Genomic DNA, 17202 nt, shown 5'->3' on the forward strand with positions numbered 1-17202 from the left:
ACCAAGAGGACTTTCATGGAGTGGCTTGTGAGGCTTATCTTTTTTGGAATGGGAATAAATCTGGATCTCAGAAATTCAAGGGGTAGTTTCCCTTCATTTAGGATATTATTGAAAATATTGAGGGCCTATTGTTTTTCTCTTGCTCCGAGGCATTTGAGCATTTCGGCTGGGAAGTTATCAATGCTACTTGCTTTGTTATTTTTCATTAATTTAATCGCTTGCTCCAGTTCTTCCAACAGACAGTAGAAGTAGTAGTATTAGTAGTAGTAGTGGCATGTGATGCAAGAAAGCAAGTGCATGAGTTTATGCAGCATCAGCCAAAAAAAAAAAAAAAAAAAAGAAAAGAAATCACTCTAAATGTTTGTCCAGTTCCTCCTTAAATTTATTTAATCTATCAACTTCCACAATGACAGATGGAATTGTGTTCCAGCAATTAACCACCCGCTGGCTAAAGGCAAATTTCCGCATATCTATTCTACATCTGTCTTTCCTCAATTTGAATTTATGCCCTCTCATGTGATTATTCTGAGCAAGAGGAAGAATCACATCGGCATTGAGCATGTTCAAACCATTCAAGGTTTTATACACCTATATCACATTACCTTACCTGTGCCTAGTTTCCAGACACTGTAATTTGGAAAACTTAAGCCTTTCTTCGTAAGAGCAACCCTTTGTTCCATTCACTAATGTTGTTGCCCTTCTCTGATCTCGTTCCAGCACAAATTGGAAACTCGTTCCAATTTGTGCTATTTCGTTCCAATTTGTCCTTCTTGAAATGAGGCGTCCAGACCTATATATAGCACTCAAGGTGTGGCCTGACCATTGCCTTATACAAGGGAATAATCACCTCCTTATCCCTGCTAGAAAAATTCCTGTATATCATTGATTCTGAGCTATTCTTGCAGCCAGTCTGCACTGCTTAGAGAACTTCATATCTGCCTGCACAATTACCCAGGCCCTTTTCATTCTCTACCACTCTCAGTGTACTACCACAGAGTTCACGCGTTGCTCTGGAGTTACTGTTTCCCATATGTAGTACTTTACATTTGTCAATGTTAAACTTCATTTGCCACCTCTCAGCCCATCTGCTCAACCTTTCCCGATCCTGTTGCAGCAGCATAGTGTCAGTAGTGTCCTTGACAATCCTGACAACCTTTGTATCGTCTGCAAACTTGGACATTAAGCTTGATATAACATCATCAATATCATTTGTAAATACAGAACACAATAATGAACCCAACACTGAACCCCGAGGGACTCCACTAAAAACCTATGATGAGCCCACGATGAGCAGTGTCCGTTGATTACCACTCTCTGTCTTCTCCCCCCTCAACCATTCCTTTATCCATAGCTGCAATTTGCGTCCAATGCCACACTGCTCCAATTTGTGCAGCAATCTTCCATGTGTAACAGTATCAAAAGCCTTTCTAAGATCCAAATATATAATAATCAATGTTATTCCCTGCATCCAGTACTTTTGTGACTGCATCATAGTATTCAATCAAATTGGTCAGGCAAGGCTTTCTCTTTACAAAACCGTGCTGTGACCGAGCTATAACTGAAGTCTTGTCTAGATGATCCTGCAGTGCTTCTTTAACCAGTGCCTCCATTAATTTTCCTGGAACAGAATTTAAACTCACAGGTCTATAATTACCTGTGTTAGCCTTTGATCCTCCTTTGTGAATTGGGGTCACCTTTGCCCATCTCCAGTGTATGGGTACCTCCCCTGAGTCCCAAGGTGCTCTCATAATTATGGCTAAGGGTTTGCTTACTTCCTTTTCTGCGTCCTTTAATATAACTGGATAGATCCCATCCAACCGGGTGCCTTTTTATGTTTATCCTCAACAATTTCTCCTCCACGTTTCTCTCAGTTATTACAAAATCATCTGTCTCACTGCCAGACTTTATTTCACCTCTGGTAATCCCCTTCCTGAATAACTCCTCATGTGCGAATGTCGATGCAAAATACTCGTTTAGTTTGTAAACCACGTGAGCAGGATTATCAACAGTTGAACAATTAATATCCAGTGGACCAATCTGATTCAACCCTTTCGTTTGCCAAGGATTTCTCATAAACTGCCTGATATTCTTTGTGACTTGGTTAGAGACCAGCTTATATCTGTCATTGGCTTCCATGTCAGCCATTAATTTATATGTATCCCATGAATTTTTCTTCTCTGCCATATGTCTCATTAGTTCAGCTGACATCCATTTAGGCCTAAATCTTGAACAATATTTCTTTGTTGGTATGAAAAGCCTTGTAGCTTCCAAGATAAATTCTTTGAATGCTTCCCATTTTGAATTTGCTGTTGGCAACGTCATCATTTGGTTCCACCGTATAGAATTTGAATACTGTCTCTGTTTGCATTTTTGCATTATCTTTCGCTCATTTAAACCACTTCTTGTTCTCCGAAAAAAAAAAAAATAATAAATAAATAATAATAATAATAATGATAGCACTTTCCAATTAAATTCAATTCACGTTGTAGTCTTCCAGAAATAATTAATTTACAGCAAAGTTCAGCACTCATCTTAATCCTTATTTTCTTATTGAAATTCAAAAGAAGAGATAAAGGTGAAAGTTTAACTGCATTATTTACTATAAGTGTGCCCAGAGGAAGGAGTGCACCGTGTTTCCTGTGGCTGTTGTGAATAAAATCTCACGTAAACGAGAAAACAAAAGATATAGGATCAGAAGCCAAGAGCCTAAACGGAAGACTTTCGACATATCCCTCGTCAGTTGGTTTGGTCGTATAAATACGTGACACCGTGAAGATAGAATTATTATTAGCCATATGGTGCAAGAAGCCTGAGGCTTATGCTGTACCAGGCAAAAAAAAAAAAAAAAAAAAAATTCTGTATTACCCAAAGAGAGAGAGAGAGATAGAAGGGAATCACCAAGAAAAAGAAGAATGATGATATCCGGCTCAGGACCCTGGGTGTGCCAAGCCCATACTCACCAGATCCTGAGCTGGATATCATCATTCTTCTCTTTCTTGGTGATTCCTTTTGACTTCTCTCTCTCTCTCTCTCTCTCTCTCTCTCTCAGGGTAACTCGGGAATTTTTTTTTTTGGCTGGTGCAGCATAAGCCTCAAGCTTCCTTGCACCATATGGCTAATAATAATAATAATAATAATAATAAGATGTGAGCCTCTGGGGATATATAAACCTCACCGTCATTTATATCACTTAGCCAACTGACGATGGGGCAGGTCATGGGGTTTTGTCAATGATATAAAGGAAGTGTTCCGTTTGGGTTCTACTTCTCTGTGCTTGCATTCTGACCCTACATTTTTAGTTTTCTTGTTTACATTAGATCTTATGGACTACAACCAGAGGAAAAAGAGCGGTGTACGCCTTCTTCGTCTGGGCACAGTTTTAGTTAATAATGCAGTTAAACCTTTATCTCTTCTTTTGAACTAAAGTAAGAAAATACTGATTAAGAGGCGAGTGTTGAACAAATTAAGCGTTTGCTGTAAATTAATTATGAAAAAACAGATAGCACTTTAAGCTTTAACTATAAAATATTTTTTCTGTCAATTCTTCCAAAAATAACAAAACAGCGCTCAAAGCAATGTTGCGGAAACTCTATGAAACTTTGACTCACTCCACGTGTGTTGATTCAGTTATATGACAGAAGTAGAAAATATCTCTTGCCGTATACTGTACTGAGAGTGTGATAACAGATGCGTGTTTGGATAGCTTAAATCATTTCAGGTGAGTGATATAATATAAGCTATCGTTTCAGAAATTAACGAAATACTATAGGAAACTGTTTTTTTCATTGCTAATTGCTGTAATCGATTGTATTTTTTACGTTAGCATTAGCATTAGTAGAGGCATTTGATGCAAGAAAGCAAGCTTATGCAGCATCAGCCAAAAAAAAAAAAAAAAACCCACTTCCACTTCACCCCTCTGTTCGTTCAAAATACCTGTCCAGCTGAGCCTTAAACTTATTTAGGCTATCAACCTCCACCACAAGGGATCGAAGTCTGTTCCACCAACCAACCACTCGCTGGCTAAAGGCAAATTTCCGCACGTCTATCCTACATCTGTCTTTCCTCAATTTGAATTTATGCCCTCTCAGGTGATTTTTCTGAGCTAGAGGAAGAATCCCATCAGCATTGAGCATGCTTAAACCATTCAAGGCTTTATACACCTCTATCAGATCACCTCGTTGGTGCCTAGTCTTCAGACACTGTAATTTGCAAAACTTAAGCCTTTCTTCGTAAGAGCACCCCTTTGTTCCATTCACTAATCTTATTGCCCTTCTCTGTACTCGTTCCAGCAGCTCTACATCCTTCTTGAAATGAGGCCTCCAGACCTGTATACAGTACTCTAGGTGTGGCCTGACCATTGCCTTATACAATGGAATAATCACCTCCTTATCCCTGCTGGAAAAATTCCTGTATATCATTGACAATACTCCATGAGCTACCCTTGCAGCCCGTCTGCACTGCTCAGAGAACTTCATATCTGCCTGCACAACCACCCCCAAGTCCCTTTCATTCTCTACCACTGTCAGTGTAGTACCACAGAGTTGATACATTGCTCTGGGGTTGCTGTTTCCCATGTGTAGTACTTTACATTTGTCAATGTTAAACTTCATTTGCCACCTCTCAGCCCATCTGCTCAACCTTTCCAGATCCTGTTGCAGCAGCATAGTGTCAGTAGTGTCCTTGACAACCCTGCCAACCTTTGTATCATCTGCAAACTTGGACATTAAGCTTGATATACCATCATCAATATCATTTATAAATACAGAAAACAATAATGGACCCAACACTGAGCCCTGAGGGACTCCACTAATAACATTAGTCCACGATGAGCAGTGTCCATTGATTACCACTCTCTGTCTTCTCCCCCTCAACCACCCCTTTATCCATAGCAGCAATTTGCCTCCAATGTCACACTGCTCCAATTTGTGTAGCAGTCTTCCATGTGCAACAGTATCAAAAGCCTTTCTAAGATCCAAGTATATAATATCAAAGTTATTCCCGGCATCCAGTTTTTTTGTGACTGCATCATAGTATCCAATCAAGTTGGTCAGGCAAGACTTCCCCTTAACAAAACCATGCTGTGTCTGAGCTATAACTGAAGTCTTGTCTAAATGATCCTGCAGTGCTTCTTTAACCAGTGCCTCCATTAATTTTCCTGGAACAGAAGTTGAGCTCACAGGTCTATAATTACTTGTGTCAGCCTTTGATCCTCCTTTGTGAATTGGGGTCACATTTGCACATTTCCAGTCTATGGGTACCTCCCCTGAGTCCAAGGAAGCTCTCATAATTATGGCTAAGGGTTTGCTTACTTCCTTTGCTGCCTCCTTTAATATAACTGGATAGATCCCATCCACCCCGGGTGCCTTTCTTGTGTTTATCTTCAACAGTTTCTCCTCCACTTTACTCCCAGTTATTTCAAGATTCTGTAGCTTACTGCTAGAGTTGAATACACCTCTGGCATTCCCCTTGCTGAATAACTCCTCATGTGTGAATGTCGACGATGCAAAATATTCATTTAGTTTGTTAGCTACCTGAGCAGGATCATCAACAGTTGACCCATCAATATCAAGTGGACCAATCTGATTCATCCCCATCCTTCTAGAGTTTACATAAGTAAAGAACTCTTTGCTGTTTTTCTTTGCATCCCTTGCCAAGGATTTCTCGTAATCTGCCTTCGCCTGCCTAACCTCCTTTGTATCTTGGTTACTTATCAACTTGTATCTATCATAGGCTTCTGTGTCATGTGTTAATTTGTAAGTATCCCATGCATTTTTCTTCTCTGCCATATGCCTCATTAGTTCATCTGACATCCATTTTGGCCTAAACCTTGAACAATACTTCTTAGTTGGTATGTAAAGCCTAGTAGCTTCCAAGATAAGTTCTTTGAATGCTTCCCATTTTGAATTTGCTGTTGGTAACATCATCAGTTGGTAACATCATCAGTTGGTCCCACTGTATAGAATTTAAATACTGTCTCAGTCCATCGTAGTCGCCTTTACGGAAGCAATAACCCTTCCCTTTACCCCTAATGGTAGTTACCTCTTTGAGTAAATCCCACTTCAGCACACTGATCACTGCCACCTAGTGGTTCATTTATCTGCAGATTCTTAATGCATGAAGAATCACTGCTGATAATCAAATCAAGAGTATTGCTCCCTCTAGTTGCCTCCCGAACATGCTGATGTAGAAAACAATCATCCAATAAATCCACAAAAGCTCTGCTAGTGCGTGAGTAACCAGCCCCCAAATTCCAGTCAATATCTGGGAAATTAAAATCTCCCATTATAAGACTCTCTGATTTACTGGCCCACTCTATTTCCCTGTACAGTTCCTTATTATACTCATCAGAATCATTAGGCCTATAGCACACTCCTACTCTCAATTTTGATCTCCCAATGCTTATGTCACACCAAACTGACTCAACACTGCACTGTCCAGCGATGTCGACTGGCTTCACTTCCTTGGTTTTTATGTGTTTCTTAACTAATAGCATAACCCCTCCCCCCTTCCTATCCTGTCTATCCTTTCTGTAGACGTTACTCCCCAAATTTCAGTTCTGCATCCCTTATATCTGTGTGACACCACGTCTCTGATATCCCAACAATATCTGCCTTTGATGTTTTGAGCAATACCTCAAATTCATCAACATACACGTTAGTGTGTATGTTAAGGTCGAATCGTAAATAGCTAACCTATAAGTATAAACATCATTTAATGATCATTCTCAGATAGCTGTTGAATTAAATGCGTATTTTGCATCTACATTCACACATGATTTATTCAAGGAGGAGAGGGCCAGATGTTTATCAAACTCTAACAGGGAGTTAGCATTAGCAAAGGCACATGTTGCAAGAAAGCAAACTTATATAGCATCACCAAAAAAAAAAAAAAGAAAACTAATTTCACCGATCCACTCGCTCAAAATGTATGTCTAGGTTTTTTTTTTTTTTTTTTTTTGATTTGGTAGTTGTTGGCGCATCGGCTTCTGTGGCCATATTGCACCTCCAAAGGTTTTTGCAGTACAGTGATCCAAGCCCGAGGCGGGAATCGAACCCGCGACCTTTGGGTTGCCGGGCAGGTACTTTACCCACTCGGCTAGCCCGGTCGGCTATGTCTAGGTGGTAGAAACTAGACATGCATTTTGTCTAGGAAGTTGGTAGAAAATTTTAAGGTGATAGAAAACGAAAAAGACCTGGGAGTAATTGTGCAGTCAGATATGAAGTTTTCTGAGCAGTGCTGCCAGGGCAGGTCATGGGGTTTTGTCAGTGATATACAGAAATTTTGCTAGCAGGGAAAAGCAGATGATTGTCCCTCTGTATAAGGCAATGGTCAATGGTCAGAACACACCTTGAGTACTAGGTAGGGTCTGGAGGCCTCATTTTATAAAGGATGTCGATTTGCTTGAGCGTGTACAGAGAAGGGCAACAAGATTGGTGAGGGGGAACGAAGGGATCCTCTTACCAAGAGAGGCTTCAGTTCTGCAAATTGCAGCGGCTGGAGACTAGGCACCTATGAGGTGATCTGATTGAGGTGTATAAGGCCTTGAATGGGTTGAGCACGTTGAATTCTGATGGAATTCTTCCACTTGTTCAGTTTACGAACCTAAGGGGGCATAAATTCAAATTGAGGAAAGACGTGTGGAATAGATGTGCGGAAATTTGCCTTTGGCCAGCAGGTGGTTAATTGCTGAAACAAACATCCATCTGTCGTTGTGGAAGTTGATAGGTTAAATAAATTTAAGGAGGAACTGGATGCCGACCAGGCTAGCTGGGTGGGTAAAGTGCCTGCCTGGTAACCCAAAGGTTGCAGGTTCGAATCCTGCCTTGGGCTTGGATCAGAGTACAAAATGCAAAAAACTTTGGGAGGTGCAATATGGCCACAGAAGTCGATGCACCAACAACTAACAAAAAAAAAAGAGGAACTGGACAAACATTTGGAGGGAATTGTTTTGTAAATTTTTTTTTTTTTGGCTTATTCTTCATAAGCTCATACACTTGCTGTCTTCCATCACATGCTACTACTACTACTATCAGCTAAAACAAAAAAAAAAAGCTGGTAGAGATTCAGAAATGGGTTCCCCTTTCAAAATGGCGGCGAGAAGAGGAGAGGGAAAGCAAAGACTGATGGGTTGTGACTCTGCCCACTCACTTCGTTCCCTCCTCCTCTCCTGGCACGGTGGATGGCACAGCAACAAATATGATGGCTGAAAACAGAGGATAAATCCAATAAATTTAAAATTTCAAGTTACAAAAATGCACATCTATCGCAATCACAAAATGTCATATGACGATTTGAATAAATCAGATAGAGCTGAAAAGGGGAGAAGGTAATTTAAAAGGAAATTTCGCAAAATGAAAAGGAACGGCATATCAACTATTTTTAAAAATAAACAAAAGCTGAAAAGGAAAAATATTCGGGGATCGCATTATGTCACAAGACATCACAAAAGCGGAGCTGAAATGAAGAAAAAGAAAAGACAATTTTTAAAAAACAAGAAACAAAAATTTACATGAAATGCAACCACTGATTATTCTCGCCTGTATATAACTAGACTATTTTGCGAGCATCAACAATAATAATTGCTGATGCAAGTGAACACAAATGCTTTTTTTTTTTTAATTTTTGGTGGGGGCTGGTGACCTCTAATCCCGCTGTTTTTTCCCCCACAAAATTGGAGATTTTGCAAGCATCAACAACAATAATTGCTGATGCGAGTGAACACAGAAATGCTTTTTTTTTTAAATTTTTGGCAAGTGTAATGCAGTGTGCTATCATCGGCAAAAACCATGGATAAGATTTCCAATCAATGTAAGATGGTCATTAATATACAAGAGGAAAAGATTGGGGGAAAGAACTGAACCTTGGGGGGGACACCAGCATTAGTGGAGAAGTTAGAAGACAGCCATCTACTGTCACCCTCAGTGACCGATCAGAGAGAAAATTGGATAACCAATTACAAAAAACAGATTGTTAAATTGGCCAAAACACTTATCATCATCAATTGTTTCCCCTTTGTCAATCAAGTAGGAAATAGATTTCCTACATTGTTCCAGCTTGGTACTGCATCCATTTTCATCCATATAAAACAGGAAATGGATTCCATATGGTGAAGCCACTTATCTAAATATTCTATGCTGTTTCTATACAGATTTTTTGTATCACTAGAAAATTTTTCACATTCGAGTACAAGTCCTTCATGTTTTTTGTATAGCATTTCCTTTATGCTTAATGGAATGAAGTTGTGATCTATCTGTTTCGAGATAATTTCTTTCACTGAAACTAAGACCTCTAGCACTTCTGCAGCTGAGTTATTTTCCCTTTCAATTCGTTGTATGTGTGTATGGAATACACTCATAAGTGATTGCATGAACCAAAGATGAATTGCACTAAATCCATTTTCAAAGAACCTTTTAATCACAATGGGAGGTTTTTCTTGGGACAGAAAATAAGCCTCTAAAGCTGGAAATATATCTATGAGCCTTGTGATGCTTGGAAATAATGAAAGCCATCTCGTCTTGCTGTGAGAAAGGAGCTATCTATATTCAATCTCAACAAACTTACAGTATTCTTTAAGCCCTTCAGTCTGGACTGTATAATTATGAAAATACTGGTAAATTTTAAAAACAATGTTCTCTACATCAATTTCCCAAAGTTCTGCACCATTTTGAAGACAATTGTTCAAAATATGTGCAGGGCAGCCCACTCCAATCAAAGTCTTGTTATGCAACAATTTCTTTAATTTTGCAAAGACGTTATTCCCTTCTTCATTTCGTCTCAGTCCTCCAAACATTGTATTGCAATTGTCCCCAGTGAATGCAATACATTTTTCACACAAACCATTTTTTTCAAGAGTTTCTTTAACATACGTAGAAATGGTATCTGCAGTCTCGTTTGGCATTTTCTCTAATTCAATTAATTTTGTTTGTAACCCTCCTTCATTTACATCAAAATACTGAATAAATAATGGGAAGATTTTTTCAGAACTATGATTACTTCCATCAGTTGAGACCCCACAGTATGCAGTTTTATTTTCTTTTAAAGTTTCTACAGTAACATTACGAGAATAATTTGCAAGTACAACGTTTACAATGGCTTCTGTCTTGGTTCTAATGCAGGAAAATCTTTTTGCTATCTCAGAATCAAAAATACATTTTTTAACATGACAGTTGTGCAATCCATTGATTTGTAATTACTATGATGTTTAACAGTGTGAAAAGCAAAGGTACCCTTTGCAACCAGATCATATTCTATTTTACCGACAGCTTTGACAAAAAAATCTGTAACCTTTCCCGAAGAGGCCTCACCTTGAACTGCTTTCTTGTGCTTCTCAGTTTCAATGTGATGCTTCAAATCACCAACCCCTTTATTGGCTACTGAAACATATGTCCCCATTCTGCAAACTTTACATTCAGCTTCCCATTCCTCTCGGCCAGATACAAAACATGGAAATTTGTTTTTCATCTCTTATGTAAACATGCACTTCCTTTTAGGCATCTTAGGGGAAGTATAGTCTTTATAATATTAATTTTTATAATTGAAATAATAATAAATATTTTTTATTGTAAGTAGTGAAACATAAATTTTTTTAAGGTTAGGTTATGTTTTACATTCACAACTAAACTAACCTAATTGCAGAAAAGTACCTGTAGGTATAAAGATGGATAATAAATATTTTTGTAATTAAAGTGAAAAACAGTATTTTAAAAAAAAAGGTAAACTTTGGTATTAAATAAACTAGTGTCTGCATCTTGATTGTATTGTTGATAAGTATACCAAATTTAGTCGACAGTACCCAACTTTCGATCAATTTGGTGTGTACACAGCTCAAATCCACGTTTTCATATGCTGCAATCAACTTCTAGAGAAAACAGTCCCTCTTAACTGTCAATATTTATTTGACATGCTGGAATTCCTGTAATTTATATATCTTTTTCTAGCACACCATCTGATCTTCACGCGTTATCTACTCAAAACCAAATATTGTATTGCTAGACTATATAAAATTTATATGTGCGTAAATTCTGAAGCAGGCGTGGGTTGGTAACAATCTCAATGCACTAAACTGAGCATCGTCGGAGTCTTCGCCTAATTGTCAACATGGAAATTCGAATTTAAAAATCATCTCCTATTCCGAAAAAGATTCTGTATAACGTAACTCGGTAGTTTTCATTGAGCTTGCATAAAAAAATGGTGTATAATATAAAAATCTGAACATTTAGACAAATTTATAAAAATCCACTCGGACAAAAATTTTAGACGACAAATCCGGTTAAAAGAGGACGGATGGTAACCCTATCCAACACTGAACCCTGAGGGACTCCACGGATAACATTAGTCCACGATGAGCAGTGTCCATTGATTACCACTCTGTCTTCTCCCCCTCATCCATCCCTTTATCCATAGCAGCAATTTGTCTCCAATGCCACACTGCTGCAATTTGTGCAGCAGTCTTCCATGTGCAACAGTATCAAAAGCCTTTCTAAGATCCAAATATATAATATCAAAGTTATTCCCTGCATCCAGTTCTTTTGTTACTGCATCATAGTATCCAATCAAATTGGTCAGGCAAGACATTCCCTTAACAAAACCATGCTGCGTCCGAGATATAACTGAAGTCTTGTCTAGATGATTCTGCAGTGCTTCTTTAACCAGTGCCTCCATTAATTTTCCTGGAACAGAAGTTAAACTCACAGGTCTATAATTACTTGCATCAGCCTTTGATCCTCCTTTGTGAATTGGGGTCACATTTGCACATCTCCAGTCTGTGGGTACCTCCCCTGAGTCCAAAGAAGCTCTAATAATTATGCTAAGAGTTTGCTTACTTCCTTTGCTGCCTCCTTTAATGTAACTGGATAGATCCCATCCACCTCAGGTGCCTTTTTTATGTTTATGTTTTTTATGTTTACTCTCAGTTATTACAAAATCATCTAGCTCACTGCCAGGATTTACTTCACCTCTGGCATTCTCCTTTCTGAATAAATCCTCTTGTGTGAATGTAGATGCAAAATACTCGTTTAGTTTGTTAGCCACCTGAGCAGGATCCTCAACTGTTGAACCATCAATATCCTGTGGACCGATCTGATTCATCCCTTTCCTTCTAGAGTTTACATAGGTAAAGAACTCTTTTCTGTTTTTTTCTTGCATTCCAAGGATTTCTCATAATCTGCCTTTGCCTGCCTAATCTCCTTTGTGACTTGGTTAAAGACCAGCTTACATCTATCATAGGCTTCCATGTCACCCATTAATTTATATGTATCCATGCATTTTTCTTCTCTGCAATATGTCTCATTAGTTCATCTGACATCCATTTAGGCCTAAACCTTGAACAATATTTCTTAGTCGGTATGTAAAGCCTAGTAGCTTCCAAGATAAGTTCTTTGAATGCTAGCCATTTTGAATTTGCTGTTGGTTACATCATCAGTTGGTCCCACCGTATAGAATTTAAATACTGTCTCAGACCATTGTTGTCGCCTTTACGAAAGCAAAAACACTTTCCTTTACCCCTGATGGTAATTACCTCTTTGAGTAAATCCCACTTCAGCACACTGTGATCACCGCCACCTAATGGTTCCTTTACCTGCAGGTTCTTAATGCATGAAGAATCACTACTGATAATCAGATTAAGAGTATTACTCCTTTTTGTTGCCTCCCGAACATTCTGATGTAGAAAACAATCATCCAATAAATCCACAAAAGACTTGCTAGTGTGTGAGTGACCAACCCACAAATTCCAGTCAGTATCTGGGAAATTAAAATCCCCCATTATAAGACTCTCTAATTTACTGGCCCACTCTATTTCCCTGTACAGTTTCTTATTATACTCATCGGAGTCATTAGACCTATAGCACACTTCTACTCTCAATTTTGATCTCCCAATGCTTATGTCACACAAAACTGACTCGACACTGCACTGTCCAGCGATGTCGACTGGCTTCACTTCCTTGGATTTTGTTTCTTAACTAATAGCATAACCCCTCCTCCCTTTCTATCCTGTCTATCCTTTCTGTAAACGTTGTACTCCCCAAATTCCAGTTCTGCATTCCTTATATCTGTGTGACGCCACGTCTCTGATATCCCAACAATATCCGCCTTTGATGTTTTGAGCAATACCTCAAATTCATCAAATTTATTTACCAAACTCCTAGCATTGGTGTACATGCAAGTATACATGCACCTGTTCCTATTCTTAGCTACCCTAACACAACCCGTGTGTTTACTTGTAGGCCGATGACTCCTAGCAGTCTCTGAAATATGTTACAAGGGAGTATAGGCAGGCGAAGGCAGATTACGAGAAATATTTGGCAAAGGATCCAAAGAAAATCACCAAAGAGTTCTTTACTTATGTAAATTCTAGAAGGAAGGGGATGAATCAAATTGGTCCACTTGATATCGATGGTTCAACCGTTGACGATCCTGCTCAGGTAGCTATCAAACTAAATGAATATTTTGCATCGACATTCACATATGGGGAGTTATTCAGGGAGGGCAATGCCAGAGGTGTATTCAACTCTGGCAGTAAGCTAGATAATCTTGTAATAACTGAGAGTAAAGTGGAGGAGAAATTGTTGAAGATAAACACAAGAAAGCACCTGGCGTGGATGGGATCTATCCAGTTATATTAAAGGAGGCGGAAAAAGAAGTAAACAAACCCTTAGCCATAATTATGAGAGCTTCCCTGGACTCGGGCGATACCCATGGAGTGGAGTTGTGCAATTGTGACTCCATCCACAAAGGAGATTGGATCTCGCCAAGATGTTCATCTAAACCTCAAAAGTCATCAGTCATACTGAATGATGGAAAAGATGGGGAAGGGTTGACCTGAACTTTGCTCTGGAAACTAAACATGGGTTCTACCACTTCAAACCTCCAATAAGCAAAGTGGTGGTATTGCACCGGTTGATGAGAGTCGTCTACTACCTAGTATTGCCTGGTAACACAGAAGGGTGCATTCCTCTGTGTGGTGGGTGCGCCACCACATGGCATTCCTCCATTTATCTGTGGCAGCCAAATCCTCTGCTTGCACGTTCACAACTGGATGGTCACCTACAGTGTGCTTGTGCATTGAGGTTATAACCAGGATTACTAACAGTCCCACCATTGTGAAGGTGCAAGCAGAGGATTTGGCTGTCACAGACCGTCCGGACTTCATTGAAATTGAGTTCACTTGACTTGAATGTCACCTGAATATCAGTTCCATCAGCGTTTTAGACTCCCAAGTAGCAAGTACAGCTTGTCTGGTATATCTGAGAGAATGTCTGTGACAAACTCAATGACCTCCTCTGCTCCTATGCTTATCTTTGGTGACACTCCAATTTCTGAGCGAAATGGTATATCTCTTTTGGGGATTATCTTTACTTGTAATCTCTCTTGGCACAAACACATTACAAATATTGCTTCCTCTACATCTAAAAAACAGTTTTCTTGTTCTCTCTCGGTATTACTTTTTTCTGTACATATCACAAATCTGCGCTACCATGTAATATTGTTCCTACATCTGGGGCGTTGCACACGCTTCTTGATTAGACTGGGGTTCGAGCCCGTGACCACCAAATATGGAGGATGCGGAACGGTCAGGGAATGACCACCGCATATCCTCGGAGCAATATGGCCTTAGTTTCTAATGCTCCTAAAAAAAAAAAAAAAACCCAAACCAAAAATGTGGCAGTGGGAATCTAGAAGCCTTTCTCAGGCTTCTAGATTCCGTTCAGAAGAGGACAGTTTGGTTAATTAATAACCCATCTCTAACAGAGTCTCTACACTCTGTCTCATAGATGTTCTGTTTCTGCTGCATGCCATTTCTACAGATACTACCATGTGCACTGTTCTTCTGAATTGGCTTCTGTATTCCCGTTCTTTCTTTCTTTCAAAACAGTACCAACACATACCGCCACCAGCCAAGGGGAACAAGATTATTGAATGGAACAAAGTGTTGTTTTACGAAGAAAGGCTTAAATTTTGCAAATTAGTGTGTGGCGACCAGGTACCTGCAAGGTGAGCTGATTGAGGTGTATAAAGCCTTGAATGGTTTGAGCATGCTCTATGCTAATGGGATTTTTCCTCTTTCTCAGAATAATCACTTGAAAGGGCATAAATTCAACTTGAGGAATGACAGTTTTAGGATAAATGTGCGTAAATTTGCATTTATCCAGCATTGCTGGAACAAACTTCCCTCTGTCATTGTAGAAGTAGTTGTCATTGTAGAATAGATTTAAGGGAGAATTAGACAAACATTTGGAGCAAGTGGACGGGTGAAATTAGAAATTTTTTTTTTTTTTTTTGGCCAATGCTGTATAAGCTTGCTTTCTTGTATCATGTGCCTATGCTAATGCTCACTTCACACTCACAGAATCAATCTTCCTTGTTTATTCATTTAACTGCCATTTTCTGGAACAACCTTCCTCCTTACATATTTCCCAAAAATTACAGTCTACAGAAGATAGTCTAATATCAACAAATATCTTCTTTAATCTTCTCAACCTCCAACCCATGCACGGTATGTACTAAGTATTATAGGTTCTAATACCTCTCATTTTTGGGATTTTCATAAAAAAAAAAAAAAAAAAAGCTAGTGAAGAATGAAAAAGACCTTGGGGAAAAATACCTGTGCAAGCATGCTGCCAGGGCAGCTCGTGGTGTTTTGTCAATGATTTTTAGAAACTTTGCTAGCAGGGATAAAAAAGTGATTATCTCTTTGTAAGGCCATGGTTAGGCCATACCATGAGTATTGTATAGAGCAGTGATCTCCGAACCTTTTTGGTTGTGCACTCTTTTTCCTGGGTAAGAATTTTTGACCCAGTCTGCCTCTGTCTATCGATATTGCTTTTCTTTTTCTCTGTGAATCTGTAGTGGATGCTTCCTTTTCACACCTTTTAAGTATTTTACTTATTTTTAGGGAATAAAGCACAATTACAAAATGAGGCGGCACGTTTGAAACAAATAAACAAACCTGCGCACCTGTAGCAACTGAATAAACAACATCGTAAAGGCAGATACACACTATTAACACCTCATTAGCTCACATTTTACTAAAGCACATTTCTGGGAATTACTACCATAAAACAGTAAAACAATTTCCAGTTGCGTTTCTGCTAGTGGAATCTGTTATAAACTGATAGTAAACTCAATGTAATTGCATTTGCAATAATACCGATAGCTGGAATTGTGTGGGTTTTACGTTATTATGGTGAAATGTTTCCCCTTTACTGATATAAAAAACATAAATACATTTTCAGAATCTTCTCTTCATTCTTATTGTGTTGCATTCAGTTGGGGGAGATTCTGCGTTCGACTGCCATTTCTCGTAAACACAAAGGCGAATTGTGCATAAGCGAATTTGCTTCGTGTTATATACGATATGGTTCCCCGATCATACACGAATTTGATCATACATCGTGTATGATCAAATTCGTGTAGTGTAAACACATGTTATACGAGGACTGACTGTACTACTACTACTACACAGCCTCTAGGGACCTGATTTGTTGACCTGTTCAGAGTCCTCACTTTAACCCCTACTGAGCTTTGAAATGAAGTAGAATGTTAGTTTCAGACCACCCCAGCATGCCTGCAATCAGTGGCTGCACTGAAGGAGGAATCGACCAAAATTCTGCTTTTTTTTTATCAAAAATTGATTGAGTTGGTAGACTCTGATACAATGTTGTGTGTAATTAGAGTCAAAGGCGGCTCAGAAAATTATTAAATTTGTTGAGCCATCAATTTGTTTAAAAGTTCTTTGAAACATTGATGTCTGGTTACTTTGGCAGTGTAGTGTATATAGAAATATTAACAACACACTTATATAATTAAGATTCAACCAAATGTCTGGATTTCAGCATAACAAACATGAAACAGTGAGATCTGATCCGTGCTGGAGAATGCATTGAAAACACTCATAACTTACTTTTCATTTCTCAGAAGTGAAGATTCTCAGTGATGAGATTCTTTAGAGAAGAGAATCTTTATTGCAACAATAATAATATGTACAAAATGCAGTTTGTTGCCACCTACCTGTCACAGCCACAGGCTAGTGTTAAAAGAAACAGCACCGTAACAATCACATGGCTTGAACCACGTGATTGTTAAATACAGTCACTCAAACACGATCACTTAAAGCACGTGTACTTAGATGTTACTAGGAACGCATACCCTCCCATTTGACCGCTCGGCTACAGTAGGGCCTAATGATGGGCACTACAGTACTGT

The 17202-nt window shown here is 38.9% G+C and overlaps 1 protein-coding gene across 4 annotated transcripts in view; it reads left to right on the forward strand.

Annotated features, from left to right (window-relative positions):
* The first annotated feature begins 3610 nt into the window (after positions 1–3610).
* The window catches only part of LOC150081741 (ATP-dependent RNA helicase DDX55), a 596429-nt gene continuing 582837 nt past the window's right edge, over positions 3611–17202 (forward strand). For all 4 annotated transcript variants that reach the window (XR_016547250.1, XR_016547251.1, XM_090378843.1 and 1 more), the window contains exon 1: positions 3611–3718. The gene's annotated coding sequence lies outside the window, so the exon portion shown is untranslated. The remainder of the gene's footprint in view (positions 3719–17202) is intronic.

The sequence above is a fragment of the Mastigoproctus giganteus genome, chromosome 8 (assembly GCF_048544385.1).
Source record: "Mastigoproctus giganteus isolate SK-2022 chromosome 8, ASM4854438v1, whole genome shotgun sequence".
In the NCBI taxonomy this organism is placed as follows: Eukaryota; Metazoa; Arthropoda; class Arachnida; order Uropygi; family Thelyphonidae; genus Mastigoproctus; species Mastigoproctus giganteus.